Source organism: Bos indicus x Bos taurus, chromosome 14, assembly GCF_003369695.1.
Source record: "Bos indicus x Bos taurus breed Angus x Brahman F1 hybrid chromosome 14, Bos_hybrid_MaternalHap_v2.0, whole genome shotgun sequence".
NCBI classification, from domain to species: domain Eukaryota; kingdom Metazoa; phylum Chordata; class Mammalia; order Artiodactyla; family Bovidae; genus Bos; species Bos indicus x Bos taurus.
Window position 1 is genome coordinate 7,847,794 of NC_040089.1, and position 21,451 is coordinate 7,869,244.

The following is a 21,451-nucleotide window of genomic DNA, read 5'->3' on the forward strand; positions in this document are numbered from 1 at the left end:
TTTTCTGTCCCTTAGCAAGCTTTGCCTTGATGAGAATTTTCAAAATGTGTTTGTCGATCTTTTAAAACCAGAGAAGAGTATTTACTGCCCAAATGTGCAAGTATATCAAAAAGATTTAATTCAGGGTGCTGGATATTAAGGCTGCAGATTTAAAGAGGGAGATGACAAGGGTTTCCTTTCTCTGCCCTTTGTGTGCTTGTGGCAACAAACACTTTCTTTTATCACTTGAAATCCTGTTTGAAAAGGTCAGAGGTTATTTGTGTGAAGTACAGCGTGAGGACTCAGAAAGGAAGAATAGGAGGTGGGCGCCCTCAGATTTCTACTCCAGGCTCTGTCCGTAACCCGTGATGGATTTTGCCTGGTGTCCCCGTGCTGCTCCCAGCTGGGGTCGGCGCCCCGGGCAGAGGAGGACCGCCAAGTCCAGGCTCGTGACTGTCAGTAATGAAGACCAGTCACCTGCCCCCAGCTTGCCTGCGGCCTTTAGCCCACTCTCTCATGGCTCTTGCCGTCCCCATTTTCCAGAGGAGGAGACTGAGGCTCCAGATGCTTTCAGCTCTGGCTTCAGGTTGCCAAGCCAGCGAGCGCCGGGACCTGCAGCTTCCTTTGGATGGCCACAAGCACCCCACCCAAAAGCCTGTACTCCGCCCTGACTCCTCTCCCCAGCAGGTGCTCCCCACGCTTCCTGCGCTCCGTCCATCTGATGTGGGATGACATGAAGGGGGGCAGATTTATGGGCCTTGTGGAAATGCTTATCAGCCTCATGTCTGCCAGGCGCCTTCACGTGAAAGCCCAAAAAACTCTTTGGAAAGTGGAGCTGATGTTCCGAGGGCCACTAATTGGTTGACCCACGAGCCTTAATCACTGGCTCTGAAATATTCGATGTGAAAGATGGACTTGGCCTGGGAAACCCCAGTGGGACAGGCATGCAATGGTTTCCCAAGGACAGAGCTCAACTATAGGAGGTGACTAGGTTGGGGTCATGAAGAGTCGCTCGTCTTTGCTAATTTGCTGGGTGACAAGCCTCTGCTCCCCCCGCCCCAGGGGAGGGGAGCCGCATGATCAGGCCCTACTTCTTCGTCCTGTAAAATCATCTCTTGGCTCAAAGCGCTGGGCTTCGGGCAGAGTACGCCCAGCTCGTTCCTGCCCTTACAACCTTGCATGGACTCTCCCCTCCACCTGCTCTCTGCTCTCCTCACCCCTATCTTTGCATGGCCAGCTCGTTCAGGAGCTCAGCTTGGAGTTCACCCCAGGGCCCGCTTCCCTGTCCCCCACTGTCACGCCATCCCCCTGACTTGGCTGCCCAAGTGTTTCCCGTGCTCCGCTCTGTGTGATGACTGAGCTGCCAGAGGAGAAGGCTGTTTCCTCTTTCACCGTGGGGTCATCAGCACCATTCTTTTCCTCTCTATAAAGCCAGGAGTTTGGACCAGACAGTGGCCCTGGGAGCTTCCCCACTCTGCAAAAAAAAGTTCTCGGAACTTCAGAGCACTTCACGTTGAGGCTTTCTCTTCCTGACCTCAAACCTGCCTCACCTGGGGGGCCCAGGTCTCTCCCAGCAGAGCCTGAGACCAGGATTTGGTGCATGTGGGTTACTGAGGAGGCAGTGAGGGGAGACGGACAGGGGTGGGGGAGACAGAGGCTGGGCAGGGAGGTGTCTCGGGATGGAATCAAGCTTCAGCCTGACCCCAGGGGCACAAAGCACCCACCAAGGGCTAGTTCCACATGGAGGCAAAGGGGGGGTCACCATCGAGCAGCTCTGATCCCCTCTGTCATAGACTGGGGGCCAGGGGTGGTCTCCTCCCTGGCTGGGCAGCTCCTGTCTGGCCAGGACAGTCCTTTGGAGGAGGAGGCAGCTGCCAGCAGCCAGTAGACACAGCAGCCGCCCAAGAAAGGCTCTCTGGGCTGCGTGCCAAGAGGAGCCACTCTCCGGGGACCCAGCCCCGTCCACCTCCCTAACCCTCGCTGAGGAAATTCAAACCCAAGACCTGCCCCTCCGGGTGAAGTGACTCCGAGGATCACTGGGAGTCGTTTGCTACCTGCAGAAGGGCTAGCAGCTTCTAGTTACCAACGCTTGCCCCTGCGGCCACTCAGGTTTCCTGCCTGTCCTCCAGGACAGCCCCAGGGAGGAAAGAAGTACTGGTTTCTCCTTTCTTAACGTCCCTACTATGTGCCAAGAATGGTTCTGGAAGCTTTAAGGGTACAGTCTCAAAATCTACCTCTCCCACCAACCCCGAGAGGTGGGGCTTACAGCGAAGGTATCAACCCTGTAAATCAACTATGTGCGTGTGCTAAGTCGCTTCAATCATGTCTAGGTCTTTTCAGCCCCATGGACTGTAACCCACCAGGCTCCTCTAGTCCATAGGATTCTCCAGGCAAGAATACTGGAGTGGGTTGCCATTTCTTTCTCCAGGGAGTCTTCCCAACCCAGGGTTCAAAACCACATCTCTTATGCTTCCTGCATTGGCAGGAGGATTCTTTACCACCAGGTATTCAATGAAAAAAAGTCCTCCTTTCATATGGTTTCCATGGAGAGTCGGAGGTAGGCCGGCCCCACCCTAGGCAGTGACTCCCTCCTGCCAGCCAGGGCGACTGCTGTGCGGGCACTACTGTGCACAGGCCATCCATTATTGATGGGCAGAGGTCAGCGAGCTCAGGTCAGGGGGAGCGAAAGCGGCCCCGGGGGTTTGAGTATTTGTAGGGCTGTTTTCACCCCCACCCCCAGGAGGGACAGCGCTTTGCACACCTCACAGGTGACGGGAGCTGGTGGAGCATGAGGCTGGAGCTGCTGCGAGCATGAAGGCTTATGTGTAATAATAACACCATAGGGTGTCATTGTTGTTGTTTAGGGAGGGCCCTCCCTGCTCCCCCACGTTTAGGAAAAACAGCTAAATAGCAATGACGCCTCCTGATTTCTCAGATTCAAGCTCTCTCTCTCTCTTCCCAAAGCACCCAGCGGTCTGCTGCCGGATAGAATGTTCCGGAATTAGACCCCGTCCCCCGCCTCCACGTGTGATCTGGGACTTGCCACCAGTTCACCCACAAGTGCCACCTGCCGGTTTCTGTCCTCTGGGTAGAGAAGGGCTACAACCCCACAGGCTTCCAGCCCCGCTCCGACACGGCCAGGCTTTGCCTGACGATCCTCGGTCTCGTCTGTCCCACAGGAAGCTGTAGGTTAACCCACGTGTGAAGCATCTTAAACTCAGGGCAGGGCGCACAGGGGTCGACAGGTCTGAGCACGCCCTCCTGTCTTCGCTCTAGAGCAGGAAGCCGGCTTAGCGATCAGGCAGCTCGGAGCTTTCGTATTCGGTGTGGAACAGGAAGCCTGCACCCTCGGGTCCCCCGACTCTCCCCACCCCCGGGACTCTGAAGGTGACAGCTGTCCCCTCTGCCCTCCACGTCTCTGTCACTTCTCATCAGCGCTTAGCATTCACTCCGTGTCTGAGCTGAGCATGAGGCAGGCTCTCTCCTTAGATCTTCACACTCTCTCTGTAAGACTGAGTGTCGTTTTTTTTTTTCTCTTTTGGCCATTTTTTAGATGAAGAAACAGAGGCTCAGAGAGGTTAGGGGACTCTCCCGAGATCACACAGCCGGTAAGTGGCAGAGTTGGACTTTGAACCCAGCTCTCTGACACCAGAATCTGTGCTCTTAATTGCCTTGTTATCTGTGCCTTAAGCTGTTCGATTGTCCTCTTCCACCTGAGTGTGGGAGACCTGTGACTTGGTGACTATTTCTTCCTGTGCTTCCTGCAGCATCCAGAATACAGTAGGCTCTCCATGCCTACAGGGCATTTAGAAGGCAAGCCTTTCTGATCTCACTTGGTTGTACAGTGTTCAGGTAATGGAGTGTGTGTCTAATCACTGAACTGTCCTAGTTAACTGCTTCCACTTTTTGCCACGTTCAAATACATCAGTATTTCCAGTAGCTCCAGTATTCTTGCCTGGAGAATCCCATGGACAGAGGAGCCTAGGGAGCTACAGTTTCCATGGGATCACAAAGGGTCAGACAGGACTGAGTGTCTAAGACACACAAGTTCATCAACGTCTCCAACAGATACAAATAAGAAATGCATTATACCCCCTTATTGTAAAGATCAGATACCCTACTGCGGACTGTAACCAGACTGTTTTGAAGATGAGTGGGTCTTTTCTTTGTGATTCAAAAAATAAGAACGTCTCCCACGGTGGGACGGAGGGCAGGGCGGTGAGTGCAGCCTGGAGCCCCCTGCTCCTCCCCCCGCATCTAAATGGGCTCCCACTGGGTACTGATGCTCTCTCCCCGCCTTCCTCCTGCAGCCTCACCTTGGCTCTGACTACATCCACTTTGCATTGGTCCTCCTGCTTTTCACATCTCTTCTCTTCCATCTCCTCTTTCTCATCCTTGAAACCAGTCTCTTCCTTTTCAGAAGATTTCCTAGAACTCATCTTTGAAATCCCTTTGAATATGAACAAGCCCCATTTAGTAACATGACCACATGCAAACTACCTGATTCAGTCTCCAGACTCCTCAAAGAAAAACCCTGTATTGGGGGTGGAAATGGGTGTGACGTTCATAGGCCACCAGTGTGGACCTTGGGTGTGGTCTATTAACAATTTTGGTTTTTGAACCCCCTTAGAGGTAATGAGGAGGCCCAGCAGCTGAGCCAGGGGTCCCCCCTCCAGGCCTTGTGACCTGGAAAAGCTGAGTTTCAGTAGCTCGTTTCTGCCTGGGTGAGATTCAGTTTAAAAAAAACATGAAAACCACAATTGATGTGCTTGTCCGGAAGTCTTGTTCTAAGCCTGGTTCTGCCACATCACCCGGTATGGACTTTGCTAAGTCCCTCCTCTTCATGGGGGCCTCAATTTTTCCATCTGTACAGTGGGTTATGGACCAAGTATAGCTAAGACTGACCCCCGGCTGTGGTTTCTCAGCTGTGGCATCAGTGAGCCTTTGACGATGCTCTTGCAGATTCCTGGGTTGACAGGGAAGAGCCACTGGGGCAGAGGACTGAGGGAGGCATGGCGTGTGATCAAAACAACGCTGTACCCTGATCAGGACAGGCCCAGAGCCAGATGCACACGTGGGTTCAGGGATGAGCCTCCCGTGACCGACAGAGGCCATCCCCCCACTCCAGGGAGGTCAGTCAGAGGCTCAGACCAGACCCATGGCCCCCGCAGCAGGCCAGGTTCCTCCACACAAGCAGTGTACCTGTGTTGTGTTCCGGCCACAGAAGGACTCAGCAGGCAGCTCTCACACCTGCAGGCCACACCTCTGAGTGCCGTACAGATAAACAGTGCGGTTTTGTTGTATTTTGGGGTTTGCTGCTTTTGCAAAAACCAAAGGAAGTCTGTAGGCTGGGCTCTGACTTCCTCTCCCTGAGGGTGGCCAATCTGCTTGGGCAAGGACCAGCAGAGGCTAGCAAGGACTGGAAACCTCCAGACACAAGGTCCAGGGATCAGAGGGCACCTGCTTCCACCCCTTCATGGGTCAGGCCGACTGAGTTGTCACTGTGTGAGGACACTGAAGCTGGGAAGTGACCAAGACCCCTCGCTCACACTGTGCACACACCAGAATGAACTGTGCTCCCTGAGCTTGGACCACCTCTCACCCTGCCATCAGTCCACATGGATCCGTTGAGGCCCCAGTGTGGTTCTCAATGGGGTCGACGCAGCAGTGAGGGATGCTGGTGAAGTTCCTGCCCCCCTGGTTGGTGGGGAGACACACAGACAAAGAAAGAAGGAAATCAGCATGCAATGGGGTGTCCTTTTGTGATCAAGGCTGTGAGGGAAAATGCAGCTGAACGAAAGGGCTAGTGACAAGAGCAATCCCTAGAGCGATCCTGTCTTAGGCTGGTCGGAGAAGGCCTCTCCAAGGAGAGCAGCTGGGCAGAAGCATGCATGCAGTGAGGAAGCGAGCCCTGTGGGCTCCACCCTAAGACAGTCTAGGTGGAGGGAAGAGGATGTTCCAAGGCCCTGGAGCAGGGCATGTGCTTACTGTACCTTGCACCCTTGGCATCTGATGGTCTGGGTGTTTGCCTCCCCACCTTCCCAGCAACACAGCTCCTGATCATCACCGTTATTCCCTCCATCCGTCACCTCCACGTGTCTAGGGCCGTGGCAGGGAGTAGCTGTTGCATGGTAAGAAAAATCAGACAGAACTGAATGGGGCCTAGGGAAGGTGTGACTCTAACAAGAAATTGCTGGTCTCATTCCTTCATCTTCTTTGCACAGTTCACTCTTGGGTGGCTTCTCTAGTGGCTTAGTCGATAAAGAATCCACCTGCCATGCAGGAGACATGGGTTCAATCCCTGGGTGGGGAAGATCCCCTGGAGGAGGGCATGGCAAGCCACTCCAGTGTTCTTGCCTGGAGAATCCCCATGGACAGAGGAGCCTAGTGGGCTGCAGTCCATGAGTCTGACACCACTGAGCTACTAAGCACAGCGCACGGTGCTCTTGGGTGACACTTGACAGTTTCACATTCTTGCTTTGCATTTATCCTCATAATGCATGTTTGAACCAAGACTGAGTTTTCAGCGTGCTGTGGTGCACTAGTTCAAGCTCGTCTTTCCAAGCAGGGCAGGAACCTGGATTCCAAAATCACAGCAACAGAGCAAGAAAGTAGGCTGGGGCTGCACCACTGACCTCAGGCTGAGCGCAGGAGAGGAGGTTCCAGCGCACTGAGCAGGGCCCGGGGTGGGGGCATGGGTGTGGCCATTAGCGGGCTGTGATCTTGAACAGACCCTGTCCCCTCGGGGCTCCGTTTATTTCCTGTGCATCCTTATTGGTACTGATGCTTGTCTAGCTCCTTCCGGAGCAGCTCACAGCCCGGGTGGGCCAGAAGGGACATGCTTTGGGAGTGAGGGATGCCAGCTTCTAATCTTCCTGCTGCTACCACATTTACCACCTTGGACAGGTCACATCCTCTCCTAGAGCCTTCGTGTCTGCACCTGGGGGGAAGAAAAAGTGGAAAGGCCTGATCCTCCCTGTGATCCTCTGCGATCTTGAAATGCCACAAGCCTTTGCCTCCAAGGCAGGCAGCAGCCCAGCCCAGGGACACAGCAGCACCCCTTTGATTCTGTAGACCTGGAGCTCTCAGCGGAGAGGTGCCCAGTGAAGAGGGCACGACCTTGGCTGTCCTGCCTCAGGCATTCAGATTAGAGCTTCAGATAGTCCTCACCTCCCCCTGATCTGAGACCTGGGGCTGCAGAGCCAGAAACTCATTTACTGGAATAGAGGAATATGTCTGTTTCTTCAGGGCCCAAAAGGACTTATTAAGTCTTCCATGAACTGAATTTCATTCAGCTGGAAAAAGAATAATCAGAGAGCAGTTCCGCCTGGTTATTTGAACGTTTCTCATAAGAAAGGGTCAAAAAGCTCCTGTACCTTGAGGCTCAGCCCTCCTTGCTTCCTCCCCAGGGAGCAGGCAGCCTGGTGGTCTACCAGCAAGCCCATCTACGTCACTGGGCTATTCACCTGTCCATCTGCCCATAGCAGGCCCCCATGAGGGGCCAGGGCCAAGGGCACAGAGACACAGCCTGTGCATTCAGAGCAGTTAAGGCTCAATCTGACAGTTTTCTACATCTGGTTGACCTCTAGAGAGTCTGTGACTGAGTTCACTCTCAAGGTCACAAAAACGTGAACATTCAGAAACTTTCACTTTTCGATGTTTTCTGTTTTCCACAATGTTTACTCTAAATTCATTGGCTCAACACATCCTTTGTTTACTAATGAAAGCTAATGTCTGTCTCTCCTTTAATCAGTGCTAATTTTCTTCTGATCCATTCCATTCCATGCAGTGCATCCTAGCCTCATGTGAATTCTGGGGAAAAGGAGAGGCGAGGGCACCAGGGAAGTTCCTGGGAAAGTGGTGCCAGAGACATGGAATTCACCAGCCGGGAGGGGACAGGAAACAGCCACTCCATCAACAGGGAATTTTGGCTGATAACAAAATACTTTAAGATATGGAAAGTAAGCTCTGGGGTTTGATTTATTCTACTTACAAGCTAATGGGTATGGGGTCTGGGGTTTGATTTATTCCACTTATGAGCTAATAACTAAATTGTTAGTGTTTTGGGGATGCTGGCAGAAACAGAGGAGTCCTAGGTCAGAGATGAGAGACTTGTGAAGTAGGGGAGACCCTACTCCTTTCATGCCTGGAGCCTCAGCTCAGGGTGGGTTCTTCTGTACAGTCAAAGCTATGGTTTTTCCAGTAGTCATGTATGGATGTGAGAGTTGGATCATAAAGAAGGTTGAGCACAGAAGAATTGATGCTTTCAAGTTGTGGTGTTGGAGAAGACTGGAGAGTCCCTTGGACTGCAAGGAGATCCAACCAGTCAATTCTATAGGAAATCAGTCCTGAATATTCATTGGAAGGACTGATGCTGAAGGTGAAAACTCCAATACTTTGGCCACCTGATGTGAAGAACTGTCTCCTTGGAAAAGACACTGTTGCTGGGTAAGATCGAAGGCAGGAGGAGAAGGGGATGACAGAGGATGAGATGGTTGGATGGCATCACCAACTCAACGGACATAAATTTGAGCAAACTCTGGGAGATGGTGAAGGACAGAGGAGCCTGGCATGTTGCAGTCCATGGGGTCACAGAGAGTGGGACACAGCTTAGGGACTGAACAATAACAACAACATAACTTAGTCAATACTTTCAGAGGTTGAGTTCAGGAAACAAAAGGGAGTGAAGGTTCTTGGTACCATTTCTTAGATCATGGCTTATCAGTAGGCACTTATTCTCTATACCTGCTTGCTGCTGCTGCTGCTGCTAAGTCGCTTCAGTCATGTCCGACTCTGTGCGACCCCATAGACGGTGGCTCACCAGGCTCCCCCATCCCTGGGATTCTCCAGGCAAGAACACTGGAGTGGGTTGCCATTTCCTTCTCCAGTGCATGAAAGTGAAAAGTGAAAGTGAAGTTGCTCAGTCCTATCCGACTCTTCGTGACCTCATGGACTGCAGCTCACCAGGCTCCTCCATCCATGGGATTTTCCAGGCAAGAGTGCTGGAGTGGGGTGCCATTGCCTTTTCTGCTACACCTGCTTATCTACCTGTAAAATAGGAAGGAAATCAGCACCTAGGTATGTATGTTGAATCAGAAGACCATGTACTTATTATTTGCATTAATGTGAGGAAGCAAACTCACCCTGATAATTCAGCCTTCTAGGTTTTGGATTATTCCTTTCTTAACTGAGATTGAAACTGTTTGAGTTGCAGCTCTAGTTCACAGCACACATGCAGACACCTGTGTAGAATTCACCTGCCAGGATCTTCCCTGATAAAGATGCTGGTCATTCACTGGGAGAGGGGAGGAGGTGAAGGTGAAAAGGGTCAGATTGCCAGAGAGCAAAAGAATAGAGCAAGAGAGAAAACAGCTGAGGCAGCGCCTCTTCAGATCTTGCCCCAGTGGACGAAAAAAAAAATCATCAATAGTCTATCTAAGAAAGAAATGGAAAATTTTATTTGAGCCAACCTGAGGATCTCATGTTGGCTTAAAACTCAACATTCAAAAAACTAAGATCATGGCATCTGGTCCCATCACTTCATGGCAAATAGAGGGGAAACAATGGAAATACTGAGAAACTTTATTTTCTTGGGCTCCAAAATCACTGCAGATGGTGACTGCAGCCATGAAATTAAAAGACGCTTGCTCCTTGGAAGAAGAGCTAGGACCAACCTAGACAGCATATTAAAAAGCAGAGATATTACTTTGCCAACAAAGGTCCATCTAGTCAAAACTATGGTTTTTCCAGAGATCATGTATGGATGTGAGAGTTGGACTATAAAGAAAGCTGAGCACTGAAGAATTGATGCTTTTGAACTGTGGTGTTGGAGAAGACTCTTGAGAGTCCCTTGGACTGCAAGGAGATCCAACGAGTCCATCCTGAAGGAAATCAGTCCTGAATATTCATTGGAAGGACTGATGCTGAAGCTGTAGCTCCAATACTTTGGCTACCTGATGCGAAGAACTGACTCTTCTTCAACACAACTGAAGCGACTTAGCATGGCAAGAGGATCATAATCCAGGAGACAGTCTTTCAGAAAGCTCAGAGAAGTCAGAGCACAGTTATATACATTTTGGAGACAAAAAGTTCTACGTCAGATGACATGTTATGGACCGTTTACACAATCCAGATCTACACATCCAAAGCAAGCGATGGGTTATGGGTCTTCGTGAACCCTCACAAGATTAAGAAGAAAGGTTCTCTCCTGAAGAATGTGGTGGCCCTTGAGGAGATGAAGGAGGAATCTTCTAAGGAAGTGAAAGAAGGTGAAAGTGTTGTCGCTCAGTCGTGTGCGACTCTTTTCAACACCATGGACTGTAGCCTGCCAGACTTCTCTATCCATGGGATTCTCCAGGCAAGAATCCTGGAGTGGGTTGCCGTTTGCTTCTCCAGAGGATCTTCCCGGCCCAGGGATTGAACTCAGGTCTCCTGCACTGCAGGCCGATTCTTTACCCTCTGAGCCATCAGGACCTCCCATCTTCTAAGAAGATCTGGTCAAGACAGATGCACAACACACACACTAAAATCAAAGTGTTAGTCGGGCTTCCCTGGTGGCTCAGATGGTGAAGAGTCTGCCTGCAATGTGGGGGAATCCCCGGGTTAGGAAGACCCCCTGGAGAAGGGCATGGTGGTCTGGTTAACAGGGACGCACAGCACATACTATAATGGAAGGAGCAGGCCCGCATGGACAAAGATAACCCTTGTGTTTAAGTTTTTCTCCAGAGGAAAATTTTCTTGTCTTGCTGTAAAACGGGCTTGATTTCATTATCTATCACTCTTACCCTGTATTGTATATCTGGGGAGGGCTATAGTTACCCCAATGTCCCTCCCGCAAACTCCAGTGGTCCCTGTGTCAGCTCAGGATACTCAAACACAAGGATGCGCATTGCCCCACGGCTGGGTGAGGTCTCCCAGCTGGCAGAATAGAAGTCCTGGGACTCTCGGATGGAGACCCTGCCTGGTGTCAGGTACGCACCACCAGACCCCGAGACACGCCTGGACCCGCCACCCCGGCCAGCCTCTGAGACCCCAGGGCAGCAGCCAGCCTCTTTAAAGCCTGCCTCTCACATGGCGTTTCAGGAAAAGATGAAAGGAAGTCTGTGCTTTAAAGCAAATTAGGCAGAACGAGAGGGTTTCAAAGTGCCACTCTCCCCAAGTGGGAGGCTCTTTGATGGGCAACTGGGGACAGACCCTGCCGTCTCCTGCCCTCAGCCTGGGGAGCTGGGGCAGAACGGCTTTATCGCCAAGCACTTGTGGCCACAAGGGGAGTATTCGCCATCTGGGAGGGGGTGGTCAGCGTAGCTCACTCTTTCCTGCCTTCCCGCTTGACTTGCCTCCCTCATTGCATAGAGGATGGCTTGTAGCTGTGAGCACTTTGTAGGGAGGAGTGGGAGTAGGGCTGAGTGGGTGTGTGACCTTCCAGGCGGCATGGATGCACCCACAGCAGGGGTGTTGGGCTCCAGCTAGGACTCCAGTTGTGAGAGCAGCTCAGGCTTGGGGGTAGATGCCCCCCAGGACCCTCAGGACCCTCGACTGAATCTCAGCCTCATCCCTGGCCAGGTGCCCTTGAACAAGAGCCCTCAGCCTTGACCTTGACAGAGGCAGCACCACCCCCTCACGGCCTGGGAGAAGCGCCCAGCTCGGTGCCTGACGCACAGCTGTGTATGTTAGAGACAGGTCCCCTGCCCCTTCCCCGACACACACACCAGCAGGGGTTTCTCCAGGACTCACCAGCTGTGGGTGCGAATGGGGAATACTCACTCAGGGATCCTGTCTCTCCCGTGGCTCCCAGCCTCCCTGCTGCTCCAGGCTCTGAGGACTCCTGCCACGCCCTCCACGTGCGCAGGTCGTCCCTGGTCCCTCTGCTCTTGCCCGGCTCGCTGGGCCTCTACTGCCCGCAGGCTGCCTGATCTCAGCCGCCCCGGGAGCTCGCTGCAGCCCCCAACACCATCCTTGCGCGTCTTCTCAGACACCTTTGCTGTCAGTCCTCCCGGTGGACAGCTGCGCAGCCCCTCATCAAGGGGGCAAGGTGTCCCTCCTTCCCCAAGTTCAGGGCTCGAGAGGGGGCCCCACGTGGGTGACTTGGGCCCAGAGCACTGCAGGGTTAAATACACAGAGCGGCCCCTCGTCTCTTCCCAAACGGGGCTTGGCCAGGGGTGGGGAGCTGGGCCAGTTATATCCCAGTCACCCCACTAGACACCATGACAGTCCTCCGACCCTTGACTTCCAGGGATGGTTTGTGCCAGACACATGCTTTTCTGGGGCCCCTGCTCACCCCAGAACACAGGTGCGTGCTGGGCTCCTTGCCTCTTTGGCCACTGGGTTTATCCTGCAATCTGAACCCGCATTCTGGGAGTCACCAGAGATCAACCCCCTCAACCCCCTTCAGGAGCTGATTGGATGCCTCTTGTTAATCATTACAGTTCAGATCTCCCCTTGAAGTCAGGGGGCCTGGAAGGAAGTCAGGGAACCCCCGGCTCTTTAGAACCAAGGGCAGACCCCCGAGGTGAGGGTGTGGTGGGAGCTTCCCCCTTCTGAATCGTCTTTCCTTTGTCTTGACTTCTCCGCCACCCAAATCAGAGAAACCCCTCTTTCTTCTGGGACCTGGTGTCTGCCTGGAGGTGCCTACACAGGGTGACTCCTGAGATTCCCGACCACGTTACACACCTTGGATATTGTGTGGCTGTCTTTGGACTCCGATTTGAGCATCCCTCAGTCTACACACATAAGGAGATTTCTGGATTTAAATTCCCTTTTGTGCAGCTCAAAGCATGAAAATTGATCCAGCTCCTTCTCATATGACCCTAATCCTGGTTAATCACGTTTCTCACGGGTGCTTCTCCAAACTGCCTGCTCTGAAGTCCAGCTGGTGTGTCTGGAAACCTCTGCTTTGTCCTCCAGCTCCCCAGCACAGGAGCAGGCAAGAGGTACTAGGGTGAGGAGAATTCACAAGTCCTAGAGAGGGTTCCCCCAACCTGCCGCACTTCTTGGGTGTGCGGGAAATGGGCAAAGTCATTGCAAGAAGGAGTGGAGGAAAGTGAAGTCCCCCAAAACGGGCTTCCCAACGCACCAAGATCGAGGCAGAGCTGCTCTCCAGACTCCAGGGGACGCGGTGTGCACACCGTCCAGTCCAGGCTCCAGGTGCTGATTGTGTGGATGCCTTCTGCTGCTCACAGACCATTGCTGGCTCCCCACTGCCTTCATCCCAAAGTCCGCTTTCCTATAGACTTCCATCACCGGGCCCCCACCTAGCACAGTCACTCCTAAGGGCACCCCGTTTTCCAGAACTGTGCCCCCCATCACCACCACCTCCACCAACTCACTGTTTGGAAGCCACCTGGTTTCCACCACCTCTCCAATCGCCTCCATCAGCCCCAGGCCCCTGCTGTGTTCAAGGTCCAGCTCCATGCCCACCTCGTCCACAGAAGCTGTGTCCCTTCTCCCTTCAGTTGTTACCAACCTGCCACTTCCAAATCCCTGGGGCCCTTGGCATTCCCTCCTTAATGATGCTGGTCCCTCATGGACTGCTGCCCAGGCGGGCTTCCCTATCTAGCAGTGAAGAGAGGTGATGGTGCTCAGTGGTGTGCTCCGTGAGGTGTTACAGGTGTCCTCACGTGCCCAGGTGAGAAGCCAGGAGGGTGGTATTGAAGAGCTGGCTTGGGCATCAGCCCCAGCCCTCCATGGTCATGTGACCCCAGCTCTGCCCTGTACCAAGGAGGTGATGATAATACTACCTTCCGCAGAGGACTTGTGACTGTCTCGTACCCACCCGGGCTGGTCTCTAAGAAGCCACGTGTCCTTGAAGGGTGTCCACCCCAGAGATCTTCTAGGTGCCTTGCCAGGTGTCCAGCAAAGAAAGCATCAGATACTGACACAGCTGGATGGGTGGGTTGCATGAATAGACAGGGAGACAGGACGAAGGTCACTACCCGTGGCCCCCAGATCTGGTTAGAGATATTCTATGACCCTTGTTGCTGTTCAGTCACTCAGTCATGTCTGACTCTTTGTGACCCTGCATGGACTGCCGCACGCCAGGCTTCCCTGTCCTTCACCATCTCCTGGAGCTTGCCCAAATTCACTTGTCCATTGAGTCAGTGATGCCATCCAACCATCTCATCCTCTGCCACCCCCTTCTCCTCCTGTGTTCAATCTTTCCCAGCATCGGGTCTCTTCCGACAAGTCAGCTTTTTGCATCATGTGGCAAAAGTACTGAACCGTCAGCTTCAGCATCAGTCCTTCTAATGAGTATTCAGGGTTGATTTCCTTTAGGATGGACTGGTTTGATCTCCTTCAGTCTAAGGGACTCTCAAGAGGCTTCCCCAACACCACAGCTCAAAAGCCTTAGTCCGCAGGAAAAACAGTGAGGATTCTGTCTGATACCTGGATATTTAAGTCCAGCAGAAGTCAGAGAGTTGACGAATGGGGGACAGCCGGGGAATCGTTCACAGACAGGGCCTTGGGAGTGGGTGGGGTCAAGTCCCAGGCACCACCCAGAGCAGTCAAGGGCTAAAGGGGCCTGGGTCTGTGACTCACCCGTGATCCAGCAGGAGGCAGCCTCGGGAGGCAGCTGGTGTTACCCCGGGAGCCTGGAGGCAGGGCTTGTTAGTGCGCCCCCTGGTGGAACCTGGAAAGTGGTGAGCCTGGAGCCTGCATGGCACCCACAGAGACGCCCACCCCAGTGCTGTCCCTGCCTCAGGCTGTCTCATCGGCCGGAGGAGGACAGGGAGGCTTCTTGATGGGTGAGTCCCGGGCAGCATTGGGAGCAGCGTTGGAAGGATTCCAGAAAGAGCCTGAGCCAACTCTTCCTGAAAAGCCCTCCGAGCTGCCGCGGCTGTTCTTGGAGCAGCTGTTTCTCTGGGGAGAGAAGGGGTGGGGGCGGGGCTCCCTGCGGACCACACCTCCAGAGGATGATCTTTGCCGGATGTACAGGGTCCATTCAGAGTGGGCCACCCAGGGCAGGTGAATGCGAGGGTGATTCTCAAGGCCGTGGTTTGGCCCCTGGGGGAAAAACCATGGGGTATTGCTCATCCTGGGGCTGAAGAGAACTGAGACCCGCAAACAGAGCCATCGCATGACGAGGGCCATTGACGGGAGCCAGAGGCTGCCAGGTCTTGGCTGCCCCACGGGGGTCGGGAGGGGCCAGAGCCCTAAGTGTCTGGCCTCAGCCCCCATCCTCCTTCCATTCTCCTGTCTGTGCCCACATGGCCCAAAGCCAACCAGTGTGGGAACTCACAGGTGAGGCCCCAGGGCAGCCCTGGGCACAGAGCAGAGTGCCAAGAGTGGAGGGAAGGAAAGCCAAGGTGCCCAGCTCACCACCTGAGCCCCCGGGAGGCTGGGCCACACAGCTTCGACCCTTCCAGGAACCCAGGGCCGGCCGGGCGGGGGCAGTGCTGCGCATGGGAGGTGCCCTGCGGGTGCCCCAACCCAGAGGACTTGGGCAAGTTGGGACCCTCCCGAGCCTGACCTCCCCTCTGCTGCAAAGCCTGCAGAGACTTCCCCTGGCTCCTGATATGTGGCTCCAGCCCCATACCCCTACCCCATCTTACATCTTCCTCTCTGGGTTTCTGCTCGGCTTGACCGTCTCTCTCAGTTCCTGCCAACCCACCTGCTTTCCTGACAGGCCTTTGCACCTGCAGCTTCCTTTGCCCGTAGGCCCCTGTCCTCTCTGCCCAGTTACTGGCCCATCCTGTGGTCCTGTGGCCGTTACCACTTTCTTAGGGGGCCCCCGACTCGTCTCCGGCTCTCTCTTCAATCACACAAAGGAAAGGGTAATAGCTGGTTCTCCAGCGGAAAAAATCCAATACAATAGATGTGTGTGTATATTGAGAGATTAAATTTTAGGAATTGGCTCATGCCATGTGGGTGGGTGGTGACGGGCAGGGCCGGGTTCCCTGGTGGCTCAGTGGTAAAGAACCCGCCTGCCAAAGCAGGAGATGCGGGTTTGATCTCTGGGTTGGTAAGATCCCCTGGAGAGGGAAATAGCAACCCACTCTAGTATTGTTGCTGGGAAATCCCATGGACAGTGGTACCTGGTGGGTTATAATCCGTGGGGTTGCAAGGAGTCAGACATGACTTAGCGACTGAAAAACAGCAGCAACATGTAACTCGGGGCTGGCAGAGTCAAAATCTGGGCGGCAGACCTGCAGCCTGGAGACTTAGGCAGGAGCTGACAATGCAGTTGTGGTTGACGTTGCAGCCGTAAGTGTGAACTTTTACGGCCAGCTGGCGGGCTGGCAAGTCAGGCAGGATTTCTGTGTTACTTATCACAGCCTATTTGCCTCTCCCTGAGGCCATCTCTCAGGCCTCACCTCACCCAAGCTGGGCTGCTCTTGGATAATGTTTTCTGGAGCGATCTGAGTCTGGCTGCAGCCAAGGCTGGTCCTTCTTGAGCTGGGGGAGAGAGAGACACACACAGAGCTAGTCAGGTCCAGGCTGGGCCACACGAGCCTGGCTGCCAACTTTGTGTGTGACTCAGAGGGTGGAGCTGGCCTGGAGATGCTGACCAGGGAGGAAGCAAAAGCTGGGAGAGGAGAGGTCACATCTGCACCCTGCCAGGCCCCAAACTGGCTCCACGCAGATCCTCATGTCGCTGCTGTGGCGTGGTCACTGTCGGTCTTCCTCAGCTCAGACGTCACGGGGGGCTCAGGGCGGGGCCCCTACCTCCTGCGCTCCCCATCTCCCAGTACCCCAGCTCCTTGGGATTCTGTCCCTTGACAGCTGTGGGCCTCTGTTCCTGCCTCTGAAAGATGGAGCTGGTACTCAGTCCCAGAGCTGTGACAGTCCAGTACTGTGGGTAAACAGGGTCTGCAAAGGGGGAGCCTCCATAAGCAGGTGATGTCCCCTGATGACAGATTAATCAGTGCCTGATGCAGCACCCTCAGCTCCTGCTGGCTCCTTTCCTTGTCCATCCCAGCCTGTGTTGCCCTCCACCCTCCTGCCCCCGGCAAGTGTGGAAACAGCCAAGCCAGGCAGCTGCGTGAACAGAGCAGGTTCCTTCTAAGGATCCAGGCGGTCTTGGAATCAGGCTCCTGGCTCCCCTCTCGGTTCTGGACTTTGCCATGTGTTGTTGGATGCACTGCTTCCCCTTCCTGAGCTCAGTCTCCGCGTCTGTTCAGTGATGTGGGCAGAAAGGAGAGGGCCGAGTGGGGCTGTTAGATGGCGCTCCTTGCAGGAAACCAGAAGCCGCTGGAGGATGTCAGAAGTCAAGCCCAACATTCAGGGAGTGCTCCCTGTGTGCTGGGCGCAGACTCCTGAGCTCTGCCTGCACTGATTGGAGCCTTTCTCAGCCCAGCCCCGTGAGGCATGTGTGAAGTGTGAAGCGAAATGAAAGTCGCTCAGTCGAGTCCAACTCTTTGTGACCCCGTGGTCACGGACCCTGTAACCCGCCAGGCTCCTCTGTCCATGGGCTTCTCCAGGCCAGAATACTGGAGTGGGTAGCCTTTCCCTTTTCCAGGGGATCTTCTTAACCCAGGGATCAAACCCAGGTCTCCCACATTGCAGGCGGACTCTTTAGCAGCTGAGCCACAAGGGAAGCCCATGAGGTGGGCACCGCCTTATCCCCAGGTGATGATGAGGCTTCACTGAGGCAGAAGCTTCAGAAGGATTTGGTTCAGAGGATCTGGGGCTTAGACAGTCATTGGAAAGGTGATGGGGGCCGTGCCCTCAGGTATATCGGTCCTGATGCTGAAGGCTGGAGCCCAGAGGCCAGGAAGCCACAAGAAGCCAGCACAAGGATTCCCTGGTGCTCCTGTGGTTAAGAATCCACCTGCCAGTGAAGGGAATACGGGTTCGATCCCTGCTCCAGGAGGATCCCACATACTGAGGAGCAGCTAAGCCCATGCAGCAGAACTCCTGAGCCTGCTCCCTAGAGCCCCTGCTCTGCAACAGAGAAGCCACACAAGGGGAAACGTGTGCACCATGACAAAAAGTAACCCCTGCTCGCCACAACTAGAGAAAGCCTGAGCACAGCAACGAAGACCCAGCATGGCCAAAAATAAGACCAAAAAAGTAACTCTAAAAAAAAAAAAGATGCCAGCTCAGAGTGTGGAGATGCCCTGCAAACTGGAAGGTGGAGGAGGCAGAGGGTTGGTCCACAGAGCAGCCTCTGCCCCCACAGGAAGGAGGACAAGCTCACCTCCATGCTGATTATCCTGTTATTGCAGAGCCGCCCGGTCAGGGGAAGTTGGGAAGTGTCATTTCTAACCTTCCAGCCCCACGATGCAGAGGAGAGAGCAGGGACAGAATCCCCAGTCCAGTAGATGCTAGCCGGCAGGGGCCGTGCAAGCAGGAAGAATCAGGATGCCCTAAGAGCCCTCGCATCGCACACAGGTTGATGCTCCAACAGTTAACCCTTTGAAGAGAGAAGGGCCCCGTGAATGACCACAGATAGCCATTACACTCTAGCCCATGCATTGCTCTGGGACCCTCCTCCCTGCAGGTCCTGGCCAGTAGAGCAGGAGGAAGTGAAGGGCTGGTTGTCCCATCCCTCGACGCATGGAAGCAGCTAATGAAGCGAGTCGAAATCATCATTTTCCTCATTCCCCCAGTTTGTTCTTTCATGCCTGATTTCATTCAGTCTTTTAAATAACCCTGCCAGTAAGGCAAGCCAGGGAATCTGTTGGACTTTTTACAAACGAGGAACCTGAAACTCGGGGAGGGAAGAGAACTGACATTTATAAGGTGCCTGCTCTGTGCCCCCAAACCAAGCTGCTCGCTTTTGTGCAAATCCCTTTATCCCACAGCAGCCCTGCCTTCCGGCGTTACAAGTCTCACTATGTGGGCTTCCCCGGTAGCTCAAGGGTAAAGAATCTGCCTGCAACGCAGGAGATGAGGGTTCAATCCCTGGGTCAGGAAATTGCCCTGGAGGAGGAAATGGCAACCCACTCCAGTATTCTTGCCTAGAGAATTTCATGGACAGAGGAGCCTGGCGGACTACAGCCCATGGGGTCACAAAGAGTCAGACATAACTGAAATCAGTGGGCACGCACACAGTCCCACTTTGTGGACTCAGAAACCGAGTGTCAGAGAGCTGCAGTGCCTTACCCCTGAGAACAGAACTGGGAATAGGAAGAGCTGGGATTTGAACCCAGGTATGTCTGGGCCATTTTTTTTTTTATTCCAACAACCACTGGCCATGATCCACTGGCACAGAACCAGAACAGATGGATTCCAAGTGTCCAGTGACCAGCGGCTCCAGAAGACAAGCAGAGAGAAGCAGCTCAGTGTTGAGCAGTCTCAAGAGGTGAGGAGTGAAAAATAGTAATAATGAAACGAAATAAAAATGGAGGACACGACTCCCAGGTCAGCTAAAATGAAGGGGCCAAGAAGCAAAGCAACAGAAACCTTGGGAAGAGGGCCATTATTCTGCACCTTTTTTATTCCTTTCAAGGCATTTGGCAGAATTTAAGTTGCATGGGACCAGAGCCTAAGGAAACAAGCTGAACACAGCAGCTGAGAGATTGAAAAGCTAGCCTGAGCTTTTGATAGTCTCACAGTATAGGGGAGACAGAAATTGGAAGTGAGAGAGTGCATGGAGGAGGCATGCCTAACAAATTCATAGCCCTCCCAGCTTCCCTTTGGAGGACTATGCCCTGGGCTTCCTTGCGGATCAGTGCAGGAAACTCTGGCTGGATCCCTGGTCCTGGAAGATCCCACAGGCTGTGGAGCAACTAAGCCCATGTGCTCAGTCACTCAGTCATGTCTGACTCTTCATGATCCCCTAGACTTAGCCCACCAGACTCCTCTGTCCATGAAATTCTTCAGGCAAGAATCCTGGAGTAGGTTTCCATTTCCTACACCAGGGGATCATCCCGACCCACAAGTCAAACCCGGGTCTCCTGTATTGGCAGGCGGACTCTTTACCACCGAGCCACCAATAAAGTGGCTTAATAGTCCACTAAAGGTGGAAGTCCAGTAAAGGTGGAAGCAATTCAAATATCCATGCGTGTAGTCAGTCGCTAAGTTGTGTCTGACTTTGGGACCCTGTGGACTGTAGCCCAGTAGGCTCCTCTGTCCTTAGGGATTCCCCAGGCAAGAATACTGATGTGGGTTGCCCTTTCCTTCTCCGTGGGAGAAGCCCACGTGCCACAACTACTGAGCCTGTGCTCTGGAGCCTGGGAGCTGCAACACTGAAGCCCACAGCAGGAGTGGCCACTGCAGTGAGAAGGCCGTGCAGCACAGCTCGAGTAGCCCCCGCTCGCCACAACTACAGAAAGAAAGAGAAAGTGAAGTCACTCAGTCATGTCTGACTCTTTGCCACCCCATGGACTGTAGCCCACCAGGCTCCTCCATCCATGGAATTTTCCAGGCAAGAGTACTGGAGTGGGTTGCCATTTCCTTTTCCAGGGGATCTTCCTGACCCAGGGATCGAACCCGGGTCTCCTAAACTGCAGGCAGACTCTACCGTCTGAGCCACCAGGGGACCCCACAGCTAGAGAAGAGCCTATTGAAGCAAAGCATAGACCTAGCATAGCCATAAATAAATAAATTAAATATTTAAAAAAAGAAAGGCTCTTCCTTATAAGTAAGGGCAAGCCAGGAATAACTAGTCATCATGAAGACTGTGCAGCCTGGTTGTCGGTCACCAGCTGGGACAGGGGGAGTGTGCCTGTGCTCTACCTGCCTCCAGGGCCAAACAGATTCCTTCCTGTCCAAGGACCACCTTGTCCTCAGCTGCTACACTTCCGGCCCGTGCTCTGTCCACTGTTAACCAGGCATGCTGGGAGACAGAGCCAAATGACCAAAGAGAGATAAGGAGAGAAAACAGACAACAGAAATAAACCCTCATCTCCAGATGTCACGAGGGTAAGACATGGTTTTAAAATAACTGTGATGGATCATTGCAGGCAGACAGGTGACAAGGTACAGATTTTCACCCGAAAACTGGAACTTATTTAAAATATTACTCAGGTGGCAATTCTAAAACTGAAAAAATACAGTAACTGAAATAAATGTAGTATATAATTTAAACGGAGTGGACACAGCAGAAGAGAGGATGGACAAGGTAGTATCCATTTCAGGAAGGCAGAAAGATGACAGATTTGAAACCCACAGAAATGACAAGAAAAGAAATGAGGGCAGGTCCTGATGAAGTAGAACAGTTAGCTGTGTTTATGGAGGACAGCCCAGGAGGAGGTAGGAGCCTGGAGCAAAGTGCTGGCTTTGCTGGCATCTCGCTGTGTGACCTTGGACAAGTCACTTGCCTTCTCTGAACTTCGGTTTCTCATTTCAGGGAAACGTGTCTGATGTTGTGTCTAAGTTGTGTCTGACTTTGGGACCCTGTGGCTCCTTTGGCTTATTTCACCCAGTTGACTTGAGGATCCCATGGAGGACAGTCATGGCAGCTCCTTATCAGAAGTGTGAATATTACCAACAACCTACTGTTCACTCGGTCACTTCACCAGCCAACATGAGGCAGAAGGCTATGCAGAGAGCTAGTATGACATCCCAGCCTTGTGAGACCTACCGTGCA

At 53.3% G+C, this 21,451-nt stretch overlaps 1 protein-coding gene across 6 annotated transcripts in view; it reads left to right on the top strand.

Annotated features, from left to right (window-relative positions):
* ST3GAL1 (ST3 beta-galactoside alpha-2,3-sialyltransferase 1) overlaps window positions 1-21,451 on the top strand; it is an 88,557-nt gene that overhangs the window by 45,697 nt on the left and 21,409 nt on the right. For 2 of the 6 annotated variants that reach the window (XM_027560784.1, XM_027560786.1), the window contains one exon: window positions 3,533-3,587. The exons of the other annotated variants lie outside the window; for them this stretch is intronic. The gene's annotated coding sequence lies outside the window, so the exon portion shown is untranslated. The remainder of the gene's footprint in view (window positions 1-3,532; window positions 3,588-21,451) is intronic. 6 annotated transcript variants of the gene reach the window in all.